Here is a 12,435-nt window from a genome sequence, read left to right as displayed (position 1 = left end):
GCCTTGTTTCAAATAACCTCTCAGCGAAGCCTGCCCCCACCACACTGTTTAAAATCGCACCTTGCCGCACTTTAATCTTCAACGCGGGCTCTATTTTCTAACACTCTACTCCCTCCTCTGGAATTTGAGCTATTGAAGGGGATGACTGTGTCAGTTTTGTTCGCGGCTGGACCCCCAGATTTCTAGAGCAGTTCTTGGCACATAGTAAGCGATCGATAAAGTTTTCTTGGAATGAACTGATTTAACATTGTTCAAAATTCAGATATACACAGCAGTTCACAGCGAAAAGTGTGTCCGCTGTCTACGCTCGAGTCTCCTCCCCATCCCAAGCGATCAACTTTGCAATTCTGAATTACTACACTCCCTTTCTTTTTGTTTAACAAACGTAGCAGTCTGCACACAGTCTTCCTTACTTCACTTTTTCGGATCACAGTTCATTTGGGGCATTGTGCCCAATGACTTCCCCCCTGCCTTCAGGTGTTTATTCTGGCTCTGTTCTTCCAGCGAACGTCCCCTCAGTGGGGACAGTGGAGGACTCGGAAACACAGCTCCAAGCGTTACGGTACCCGCTTTGCAGCATCTGGGTTATCTCGCTCCGCCATTTGCGCAGCCGCTCTCTGTGCTAATATACAGTCAAGAGAGCATGTAGAGAATCACTAGGCCAGGTGGGGATGTAGCTCAGTGGTAGAGCGCATGCTTTGCATGTATGAGGCCCCGGGTTCGATCCCCGGCATCTCCAGCGCGGGTTTGCGTGAAACCCTCTTTTTCATTAAGTTTTGAAACTAGGCGTGTTTGCAAAGCCTGGGGGACAAACTTCCTATCTTGGAGTTTGCACAGGTTGGAGGGGGCGACCGTGGGACCCACCTATTCGAATTCCCAGATACCACCTCTGAACTCCAGATTAAAGTATCAGAGTGAGCATGCCAGCGCCATAGAAAGAATGCGTTTGCCGTCCTTCGCCCCGTGCGCTTTCCGGGAATGGAAAAAGTTTAGGTCGCGGGCAGACCAGAGTAAACAGAAACCAGACCTAGGTGGGAGGGGCAGTCAGGCATGATCTAGAGGCTTTACGTTCCCCGGGCTAAGGAACCATTTGATTAGATTACAACTAAACCGACCTTTAAATTTGGAGCCACAAACAGCCTGAATATTACCTTGAAGTAAGAATTGTTGAGACACTTCCTCTAGCCGCCCGGCTAGCTCAGTCGGTAGAGCATGAGACTCTTAATCTCAGGGTCGTGGGTTCGAGCCCCACGTTGGGCGCGCAGTGTGTCTTCTTTTCTTGTATTTCAATTAATGACAACTGGTTCTGTACCTCTGTTCTGGGACAACAAAAACCTCATTCTGGAAATTTCCTGTGTGCAGCAGTCAATTGGCCTTTTTTTGTAGCTATACCTTTGTTCATGGATTAATTTATGCTTTACCGCTAGCAAAGTGAATTTTATATAAGTATATGTAAATTATTAGTTTTTAAAATAGTTAAAATATGCAAAATAAAAATTACCATTTCAATAGTTTTTACATGTACAGTTCTGTAGCTTTTCACACATTCACACTGTTGTGCAATCACCATCTATCCATCTCCAATCGCTTCTCGGCCTTTTGGCGAAGATCAAGTGTAGTATCCATCTCCAAACTTTCTCGTCTTCCCCAACTGCAACTCTATCCAGGAAATACTATCTCCATTCTCTCCTTCCTCCAGCCCCTGGCAACCACCATTCCACTATCTCTATGACTACTCTAGGGGCCTTATACATATATTTGTTCTTTTGTGACTGGCTTATTTCACTTAGCACAGTGTCTTCAGGGTTCATCTGTGTGTATCAAAATTTTTTTCTTTTTAAAGCTAATATTCCATCATATGTTACATTATTTTTAACTGTTCATCTGTCTACAAACACTTGGTTAGTTTCCTTCCATTTTTTGGCTCTTGTGAATAATGAAGCTATTAGCAACGGTGTGCAAATACCTGTTTGAGTTCCTGCTTTCACTTCTGTTGGGGATATACCTAGAAGTGAAATTGCTTACCATATGGTGTTTATTTTTTTCTTTTTAATTTTAACTCCAGTATTATAACATATGGTATTTCTATTTTTAATAGTTTTGAAGAATCACTATACCATTTTCCACAGAATTCCACAAAATAAGTTTTTAAATATCTTTTGAGTAGGTTACAAACTGTACTGTTCAAAAATTGAACCATATATAAAAATATTCAGTGAAAACTGTCATCTTCTCTCCTTAGGTAACAACTTTTATTTCTTTGTATATATTCTTCCACAGTTACATATTTTTGATGCAAATATATTTCTATTTTCCTCTATTTTATACAAAAAGATAATTACAACTCTTACATTTGGGGATCTTTCCATCTCAAGACATCGGAAACTTTCTAAATCTTTTTTTTTTCAGCTGCATCGTATTCCCCTGTAGATGAATCACAGTTTATTTAACAAATCACCTACTGATGGACATTTATGTTGTTTCCAACCTCTTATTATTATAATCAATTCTGCAGTTAATAAGGATATTGTTGTTATTTTGCACTTTTGCACTCATATCTGTGGGGCAAATTCCTAGAAGTGAGATTGCTAGGCCAAAGCTTAAATGTAATTGTAATTTTATAGATGTAGACAAATCACTGAACTGTGGATCTTACAGGCTGATATTCCTTCCTACCAGCCATGAATCAGATTGCCTGTTTCTCCACTACTTTGGTGGCAATGGACTGCTTTAACAAATCTAACATGACTCCACCCCCCTTAAAATTGCCAGGGTCCCTCACTGCCTGTCCTAGATAAGATGATACCCATTGCAGGGCCTACAGGGCATGGCCTGACAGGAAGAGGGACCCTCCTTTTGCTTCTCAGAGGAGCATACTCAAGCAAAAGATTCTGAAGATCACAGTGTCAATCTATTTATGGCTTCTAATCCAATTCTATAGGACAACATTATTTTTTTTCTTTTTTAGGCCTGGTTCTGTGAAGACTATTATGTTTCCTTCATTTGCAGAGCCACGACATCTTTGGAAAGGCAAACTCGTTTATTTCTTACTCTGCAAATTTTCTCCCTTGGACAGGAAGAAACCAACCAAACATAAGAAATTAAATTTGTATGTGATTTTCTATTTGGTCTTGATATCACATGGGGCATGTATAAATTATTAGATCATGGGGGTGCCTGGGTGGCTCAATGGGTTAAGCTTCCAACTTCAGCTGAGGTCATGAGCTCACAGTTTATGAGTTCAGGCCCTGCCTTGGGTTCTGTGCTGACAGCTCAGAGCCTGGAGCCTGCTTCAGATTCTGCGTCTCCCACTCTCTTCGCCCTTCCTCTGCTCATGCTTTCTCTCTCTCTCTCTCTCTCCCAAAAATAAATTTAAAAATATTATTTATTAGATCATGCATGAACTTGTGGTCTACAATAATAATTATACATAATTTATATATAAAATATTAATTCACCATAGACTTGAATATTTTTATCTAAAACCTCATTTGAAACAGAAAATTATCTCCAGGTTTAAAGTATTTATGGCTATTTTCTAACTAGTCTAAAAATACTCCAGTGTCAGCTGTTTCTTTAACAGTCAGTGGTTTCCTTTTACTAGCTTGACAAAGTCATTCTCCTAGGGTCTGTGTAGGATCAGGAGAAATGGCTCAACGACCAACAAATACCCCCCTGTTATTTCAACGCTGTTTATGTTATATCACATTTGTTATGGGTACAAAATCCCCTAAATAAAAGGCAGGTTTCAGTCACATACTGGTGTCCTGGGGAATGTGAATTTGGGGTAAGTAGGAAGACAAAATGTCAATCAGAGCAACCTAATTCTGGAGGACTGCATGCCAGAGGAAGAGTGACCAAATAGATGACCCAGAATGACCTCTCCTCCATTCTGTGTCAGGACCAACTGGATTAAAATCACTGGGTATTTTTGGCAACTGCTGTCATTTGAGATGTTTAATGTCTAAGGACTAGGGAGGCTTTAGAATATGGAAAAGAATACATACTTTTTCTGTGATTAATATTCAATGTATTACAGTTGTCAATGTTAAAGCCTAGTTTTTCTCAAGGTTTTAAATTCAACTTATAAGTATTGCTGTTTTTCTTATAAAGCTAGCAAATTTTGGAACAGGAAAATCACTAGGTCCTTGCACTCATTACTTCACTAGTGCCTTCATGAATTATGGTTATCGAAAGGCATCATCCCAAACATCTCAGCCATTGGTGATAGTTTCTCTTAGACGTTTCAGGTGACAGTTGTAGATGTACCTATCTGAACCCTCATTGAGTGTGGAGGAGAGGGAGGCACTGATTAGGTCACAGGTGCAGTGTAGAGCCAGTACCTGAACCTTGGTTGCTGCTGCCGTCTCCTTGCTTCAACCACCAACTCACAGCATTTAGAAACCCCGGGTGTGTTGTCTATTTGCAAGCTTCTGAATGAAGCTATGTGTTTATTCATCTGTCCTTAAAAACTCCACATTGAGGTCCTACTGTATTTCTCATTAGCCTGGGAGTCCTCTAAGACTATAGATCTAGTGTCTTCCATACCTTTTTCTATCCACTTGTAAATAAATACAGCAGCTGATGTGGATGGAGTCATCAGAATGCAGAGCCAAGGAGTTATAGCTGTGGCTCCTTATCCTCCAAGTCCCTGGTCTTCCTTCACTCATTGAACCCACCAAGCACACTCCTACTTCAGAGACTTTTAATCCTCTGCCCATCTCCCAGAGGCTTCTTCCCAAGATCTTTGAATGGCTGGCTCCTTTTTATCTTCCTGACTCAGTTTATTGTCACCTTTTTTTTTCTTTTTCTTTTTAAATTTAAATCCAAGTTAGTTAACATATAGTGTAATAATGATTTCAGGAATAGAATTTGGTGATTTATCACATATGACACCCAGTGCTCATTCCAGCAAGTGTCTTCCTTAATGCCCCTCAACTGTTTAGCCCATCCCCCCATCCAGCATCCCACCAGCAACCCTCAGTAGCCCATCTCTGTTTGCTTCTCACTCTATCAGATATCCTTCATTTTCTCACAGTCCTTATCATCCTCTGAGATAGAGACAGTGGGGTGGGAAGTGATGGAGGCAGAGATAAAACTGGAATTGTGGAATAGAGGAAAATGTTGAAGCTGGGTGATAGGTACTTGGGTTTCATAATATCATTAACTCTACTTTGAATTTCCTAATAAGTTTTTTTAACAAATAAGTCAAAAGGAAACATAATTACTTATGAGTGAGAGATTAAAATTTTAGGTAGATAATTTTGTAGAATAATGATATTGGGGCTTATTTGAAAAAACGTAAAGATCTAGCAAAGCGACAATTACATAGAACCCTGAGTGTTAACTCATGTCCTTTAAACTATTTCCCTGGGGTACTCAGAAGCAGGGGAGCCAGAGACCTTGAGCTCCATGCACTGTCCTGGCACCTAGATTTGGCCTTTTTCTTTCACTCTTCGCTGAAAAAAAAAAAAAGGGGGGGGGGGGGAAGCTCCCTAAACATTCTCCTCCGTCCTAAGGCAGGAAAAAAATTACAGATGAATCCAAAGCATGAGTAGTTTCCAGGAAACAAGGATGCTCTCAAATGGTCAGGGCAATGCTGAACAGATAAAGGGGCCAATGTGAAGGGGCTCCCACTGACAAGCAGCTACAATTTAAGTATCAAGAAAAGAATAATAATTAGCATTAATTGAAACAAGATGAGCCTAGGAAAGCTTTTAAAACCATAATGACAAGTTAGCACTAAGTGTAATCCAAAGAAATATGACTCAAAGCAGACGGCTTCCTGCACAGCTTGTTGCCCAGCCCACCTGGGTTTTTGGTGTTAATTGTGTTGCTTTGAATTTGTTTACTATCTCCACAAGGAACAGGAATGAAAGCTCATAGATAAGCTGAGGCACAAACCAAAATTCACCTGGTGAAGAGTGACTGAGTGATGGTGCTGGCCTCTCAGAGTTCTGGGGCCACCAAGAAGGTCAGTTTGGGGGGGGGGGGGGCGGCGTGCAGGAGACACTCTAACAGTGCAGAGCCTGGAGTGAGGAGCATGTACTGACTGACTTGCCTCAAATCAGTAAAACATGAAAAAAGAAAGAAAGAAAGAGGGAGAGAGAGACAGAGAGGAAGGAAGAAAAAGGAAAGAAAGGGAGAAAGAGAGAAAGGAGGGAAGGAGGGAGGGAAGGAAGGAAGGAAGGAAGGAAGGAAGGAAGGAAGGAAACAAGGAAACAAGGAAACAAGCAAGCAGCAGGGGAAGGAGAAGCTTTCTCCCAGGTGTGATCCAGAATCCTTCACTCTTCACTCCTCTGGGTCTCTAAGTTCCATGGCTGGGCTATAGCCTTTCTGGTTGGGTGAATGCATCTGTAAGTTCTGGGAAGTTATACAAATAAGTGTGAAAGAGCAATGATAAAGAAATGGGCAAGATAATTGATTTTTTTCTTATGCTATTTTTGGTTATGCTTTGTCTGCATTGTGTGAAGCTTTAAAGACAATTTGATTTACAACTTTGATGTTTTATTTGGCTTTCCAGTTTGACAGAAGTGTCGAGAAAGAAGTTGCTTGTCAAATGTTTAAATGTGCCCCATCGGTTATGAAAGCGTGAACCCTATTTTCCAGGGCGTGAAAACAGACTGCGCTGCAGAGGTCCACAAAGTGTGCGTCTCTACGGACATCTGTCAAGCCTGGAACATTGGACTGGGGGCCCAGAGCACCTCTGGACTGCTTCTCTAAATCCTTTTCCCCTTGACCTCTAGAGCCTGTTTCCCAACACACGAGGCGTCTCACAGGATGGAGGCCGACGAGCTGCAAGTGAGGATCAGTGAAGAGGGCGGCTGATCAAGGCACCTCTGGAGAGAGGGATGGTCCTTTTGACTGCTCTCCATCACTGAGGACACACTGTACAGTGGGAGGAATGCAGGGTAGATACCATGTGGGTCTGCATCAGGGGGCGCTCGGGGAGCGAGAGGAAGGCGCCACTTGGAGGAGCGGAGACGGTCCCACTCAGGACAGGTGGATGGGGAGGCCCCAAGCTGGAAGTGAAGCCAGTCGGTGTAGAATTGTTCGTGGTAGTGTCCATAGTGTGGATGGTGAGGCCATTGCCTTTGGTTCCACCTGGCCAATCACCAACGGTCCGCAGGTAGGACCAACGTTGGGTTCCTCTGCTGTGCTTACTTGAATTTCTCTACGTGCCTTGTTTTACTCTTCTCCATCCTTTAGCTCCGACTTCTATTCCTCTACCTCACGATTCTTCACCTTACGTGATGTGTCTGTCCTCAGAGGCGTCACCTACAAACTGGGAACAACAATATTAAGTACCCTGCAGGATTGTTAGGTTCCTTTGAGGCAGACACCTAAAACAGGTCCAGACAAGAGCAACACAACGCATTGTAGGTGGTGTGGTCATTACTGCTGCAACGATCTTCCCTGTGAATACTTTCCCCTGGCCTGACTTCCACCATGCATTTCCAGCTCATTCCTTCTTGCACTTTTCAATATTTCATTTGTGGTTGCGTGACATTCCTTCCCTTTTCAGTCTTTTAACCGGACAGGATTTTAAGTTCTTTGAAGGAAATGTCTAAAGACATAGACCACCTTCTTTGTACCACAGATTTAGAGACCTGGACTGTGTTGGTTGAAGTGAACTGGTCATGAATTGGAAAAGACAAGAGTACATGAAAAACGATGTATCCATACATATTTGCGCATATATTCCAAGGGCAAATGACCGAAGTAAACAAATTCGCTTAAATCAAAAGCTTGCACCCGAGATGTTTCCGCCCGGTTTCGAACCGGGGACCTTTCGCGTGTTAGGCGAACGTGATAACCACTACACTACGGAAACACACGCTAAAGCCTTCCTTCCTTAATCCTTCTAAGACGTATAGTCCTGCGTACTGCCCCGGTCTCTGCACGGGACCTGAGAGACAGAGTTCTTGGAACCCTTTTTTCCTAGTTTACTAAAGGCTCTCACTTCCCACCGTGGCCCTGGGTAATAGTACTGTCTCACTACCGAGCGCGCGCAACCCCTTAGTAGGTCCTGAAACCAGTCACATTCTGCAATTAAAACACCCCCCAGAACAGTAGTCAATGAAAGCAGTGGGCCTCTCTAGAAGTAGGGTAAATGTGGCTTCGGATGTTTGATACGAGATAATTGGCTCCATTTTGTCTCTTCTAGGGAGACAGCGGGAGGGTTTAAATTCTCACCCAATTTGTGCTGGATTGAGACTAAAGATTTAAAGGATTAAAGAAATGCTAAATGCATTCAAAGAATACGAGACTTGAATATATTTCGTTAAAATGTAAATATAAATAAGCCAAAAATAAAACTGGTTTTACCTTATGCTTTCAAAATAATTGTTTCCTCTAAGTTATGTAAAATTATCTATTAAAAATAAAGAGGAAATTGAAATTAATAAATATCAAATTTTAACTCAATGTTATTTAAATAAAGCTGAATATTTAAATTTTGTAATGTAATGAAATCTTTTAAGTATTTCATAAAAATAAAACTAATCAATTCTATCATGGAACATCCAGAATTGGGATGAGGCTTAATGCAGGTATATGTAGATCTATATACATACAAATGTAAGAGCAGTATAGATTATTTAATATTGCAAAACTTTTTTTTTTTTTTTTGGTCGCCTAAGCTGATTCCAGAAGACCTGCAGAGCCAGGAATTGGATTGGAGGCTGATTCCTACTGAGTCGAGATCCTTGAGTTGTCTGAAACTGGTAAGCCCTTCTTCACCAGAGCACAAGGTGGAGGCCTTCTTGTCCAAGTCTGGCTCTAGGATCAAGGTCACCAGGGGCTTGCTGGTGGCCCAATCCATAGATGTTTTACCACCTTCCCATATTAAAACATGTATGGAATTTGACTCTACCAATCTGTCCCTCCTTTCTTGCACATCTTAACTCCCTTGGCCTCTGTGGAAGCTTTGCTGCTAGCTTTACTCCTATTCTGACTCCTTGTCCATCTATCTACAGATGGCCATCTCCCTGGAGAGTCACATTGGCATTGACAGTTTGACCCAGCCTCTACCCCTATGTCAGTGGCTCCAGCAATGACCACTCTCCCCAAGCTTCAAATCCACAAGTCTTGGACATAACCTTTTAGACATCTCCCAATCTCTTCAAGACAGAACTCATTACTTCTCTCTCACCTCTCACCCCACTCCTCAATGTCAGAAGGTGGAAAGTCAGTATAAGCATCCTCTAAACTGAGAAGATGGAAAAAAGGAAGCAAGCTACTCCATTATGGCTTTCACAGAGTTTTATTCAGAGTAACTTAACTGAAAGGGAGAGTGGGTGAGCACAGACCACCCAGGCCATACCAGGCCATTCTCCATCCACATTCTCCACAGCTATACTCCTCCCAGTCCAGACCTTAATCCCTAGATTTTATGTTATGAGGGGCATTCCAGTCAGGCATACATTAACCTCCAGGGCACTGGAACACGTAGTGGGAGGGAAGTCATTGCCTGGCTTGAAGAGGATGGAGGGCCAAAAGTGGGTCAGTGTTGTCAGTACTCTTACACTCAGTCTCTGATCTCTGTTACTAAACCATCTAAAGCAGAAACCTGGGATCTCCCTCTCCTGTCCACGTATAAACCATATGCCCCTAGCTCCTTTACCCTTCTCCCTTCTGGCTGCTGTCTTGCCACTGCCAGGTCAGCCACTTCCTTTCTAGACCATGGCTATGTCCATCCAGTTCCTTCTGTCTAATGCAGTCTTGTTCCCATCACACATCTTACTTATCATTCCTAAAGGAATCCTTCTGGAATGTAAATCAGAGTGAATCCTACTGCCCCCATGGCCTCCATAGCCAAGTAGGAAAAAGACCAAAGATCCTAGTAGGGTTCCTTCTGTTTGCTGAATGTCTGAACTGATGAACACTTGACTCTTTTGTTCTAAAAGCAGCCTGGATCGCCTACCAGAGGGGATTCCAAACCGGGCCTGGCTGGAGGGGCAGCGGTGGAAAGGGTGGAGAGGAGAGAGAAGCAGGAATTGTAGCAAAAAGCTTGGAAGGGTGTGGCCCCAGCTTGTTGGGAGATGGACCAAGAAGCCTGCCACTTGGGCTTCCCTTAAATGAAAAGCCAGGATCTTTTTTAGGAATGTTTTCCTTTTCCAGTAAAGATTGTTAAAAAACAAAACAAAAACGTGAAACCACAATTTGCAAATGAATCCATATTTGTGCAAGAGAAAATGTCAAAGTTGAAACCCTTGGGACACAAGTTTATTTAGACCCATTAATTCCAAGATAAGACCACAGTAAAAGTAACTCTCCAGGAAGGCATGAGTGAGCTACGACTTACCATCAAATCTACCTATTTTACAAACTTTGATCAATTCCTGTCCAGACTGCCCTTATAGGGTGTCATGTGAAACCCTCCCTAATTCCCATACACTTTGAGACCGAAGGAGATTCAATTCTTTGCTTAGCAAGTTTAGTAAACCAGTTTTACATGATCAAGACTTCTCCTATGGTCTGGCGTGTGAGGGAGACTTCTACATTCGGAAAACAGAAAATAGGCTGAATTTGCAGGACTAAAAAAAAAAAAAAAAAAAAACCATTTAACGTAACGGAATGAATTTCAGTTGAAGTTAAGGAAGAACTTCATGATAAGACAAGTAAACTGAGGATGTTCATGTTAGAGTGTTCCAAAATAAAGGATATTTTTACATTCCTCTCTGTGTGGGGCAACATTTCACAAAAGATGGACCCTTAAAAAGAGAATTTGGGGGTCTCAGATTACGAAGAGTACCTCTTTCCTGACGAAAACAAACAAAAAAACCGGCGGCGGCAAGAGCTCGAGAATGCCAGCTTTTAAGTCACTTAGTAAGGTGGTCGCCACTCTGGAGGCTCTTGGGTCTCCTCGCAGAGAGGAGCCACGCCGTAACCCTCCCTCTCTGCGCAGCTCGCCCTGGACCAGACGCCTAATATGGTTGACCATGGACGAATTTCAGCAAGCAAAACGGTGTCCTGAGGAACATGTCCTGGGGCATTTGTCCGCTAGCAACCAGCACTCATTCACTCCCTTTTGGCCAGCAAGGGCCTATGGCTGGGGCATTCTTTTATTCGGCTACTGGTAACCATCCGTCCAGTTTCCGTCTGCTTGGCCAAGGATGCAGAGGAGCACCCGCTGTCGAACTGGAGGGAAACTCGATGCCTGCCTTGCGTCTTCTTCCCTTCAAAAGGAACTTGCGCCCAACGTGGGGCTCGAACCCACGACCCTGAGATTAAGAGTCTCATGCTCTACCGACTGAGCTAGCCGGGCACACACACAAGCTCTACATTGTACCTCGGAAGACTGAAATCTACATGCAGGGATGAGGGCACACTTTAAAAAGTAATTGCATAAGTATTATGGGGCACCTACTGTGTGCCTGATTGTCCTAGTGACTAGAGCCAGAGGATCGGAAGCCTAGCATCCCTGAACCTGGGAGAAGTGGCTGCGCGGGTTCCCGAGAGGGAAGAGCAAGAGAGTTGAGGTGCCAGATCTGAATTTACATTAGAGAATTTATGGAGGGCGTGCTGTGAGCTCTGTCCTGCTGGGGTCCGGCTTCACTGAGCGTCTACCAGAAACAGAAATAGACATACACGTGTCCTTCCCTCTGTGTGAGGGCAGTTCTTTCTCCTACGGAGGCAGAAGCAGCGTGGACGAGGAGGTAACTCTTTAAATGAAAGAGAGGCTAAAAAAAACAAAAAACAAAAAACACCAAAACCGAAATCCTGTTTCCGCCCGGTTTCGAACCGGGGACCTTTCGCGTGTGAGGCGAACGTGATAACCACTACACTACGGAAACCCACGCCACTCACGCTTGACTAATACTACCTAGAAGCTACACTGGGACGATTAAGGGGCTGAGTGAACCCAGACTTCCAAGTAAGTGACAGGCATTTTCTGAGCTGCCGGCTGAACTGTGTTCAGGTCTCGTATCCACACTTCTTTTGGCGTGGCTTCCTACAGTTGTTCACCAACGAGAATTCGTGATTTTAGCGTTTCAGGCCACCCCTCCGAGGAAGCAGGCGTTCACTCCGAGTTTCCCTACTAGGTGGGAAGCGCCTCGAGAACAGGGTGAGTTCTGCGTGCGCAGCCTTGGCATTCCGCAGCGTTTCGCACTCACTGAGACTTCTGTACATGAATTGCGTTCCCGTAACTCCCCCTCCAGTTTTTTTTTTTTCTTTTTAAAAATTCAAGTATTATTTCAATCGCCCGAATAATCTATTTGGCAGAGATGCTCTACGTACGAAAGCAGCATCTTTGGTAGCATAGTTCTACAGCCTGGATGAGATTCTCAAAAATAAATAAATAAATAAATAAATAAATAAATAAATAAATAAATAAGTATGTATATATAATAATAATAATAATTTAATACCACAAACCCAATTGGAGCCCATTCTCTTAGACTGAGACTCCACGAAAACAGACCTCGAGGT

The 12,435-nt window shown here is 43.1% G+C and overlaps 5 non-coding genes across 5 annotated transcripts; 2 read left to right on the top strand and 3 right to left on the bottom strand.

Moving 5' to 3' along the window:
* Positions 1 to 667: 667 nt before the first annotated feature.
* On the top strand, positions 668 to 739 carry TRNAA-UGC (transfer RNA alanine (anticodon UGC)). The gene has a single exon. It is a non-coding gene; the product is annotated as a tRNA-Ala (tRNA).
* Positions 740 to 1,187: 448 nt separating this feature from the next.
* Positions 1,188 to 1,260, top strand: TRNAK-CUU (transfer RNA lysine (anticodon CUU)). Its single transcript has one exon. It is a non-coding gene; the product is annotated as a tRNA-Lys (tRNA).
* A 6,501-nt stretch (positions 1,261 to 7,761) lies between these two features.
* On the bottom strand, positions 7,762 to 7,834 carry TRNAV-AAC (transfer RNA valine (anticodon AAC)). Its single transcript has one exon. It is a non-coding gene; the product is annotated as a tRNA-Val (tRNA).
* Positions 7,835 to 11,196: 3,362 nt separating this feature from the next.
* Positions 11,197 to 11,269, bottom strand: TRNAK-CUU (transfer RNA lysine (anticodon CUU)). The gene has a single exon. It is a non-coding gene; the product is annotated as a tRNA-Lys (tRNA).
* A 456-nt stretch (positions 11,270 to 11,725) lies between these two features.
* Positions 11,726 to 11,798, bottom strand: TRNAV-CAC (transfer RNA valine (anticodon CAC)). Its single transcript has one exon. It is a non-coding gene; the product is annotated as a tRNA-Val (tRNA).
* Between the last annotated feature and the right edge of the window lie 637 nt (positions 11,799 to 12,435).

The sequence above is a fragment of the Panthera onca genome, chromosome A1, assembly GCF_046562875.1.
Source record: "Panthera onca isolate mPanOnc1 chromosome A1, mPanOnc1 haplotype 2, whole genome shotgun sequence".
NCBI classification, from domain to species: domain Eukaryota; kingdom Metazoa; phylum Chordata; class Mammalia; order Carnivora; family Felidae; genus Panthera; species Panthera onca.
This window is presented reverse-complemented; position numbering and strand designations above follow the sequence as displayed.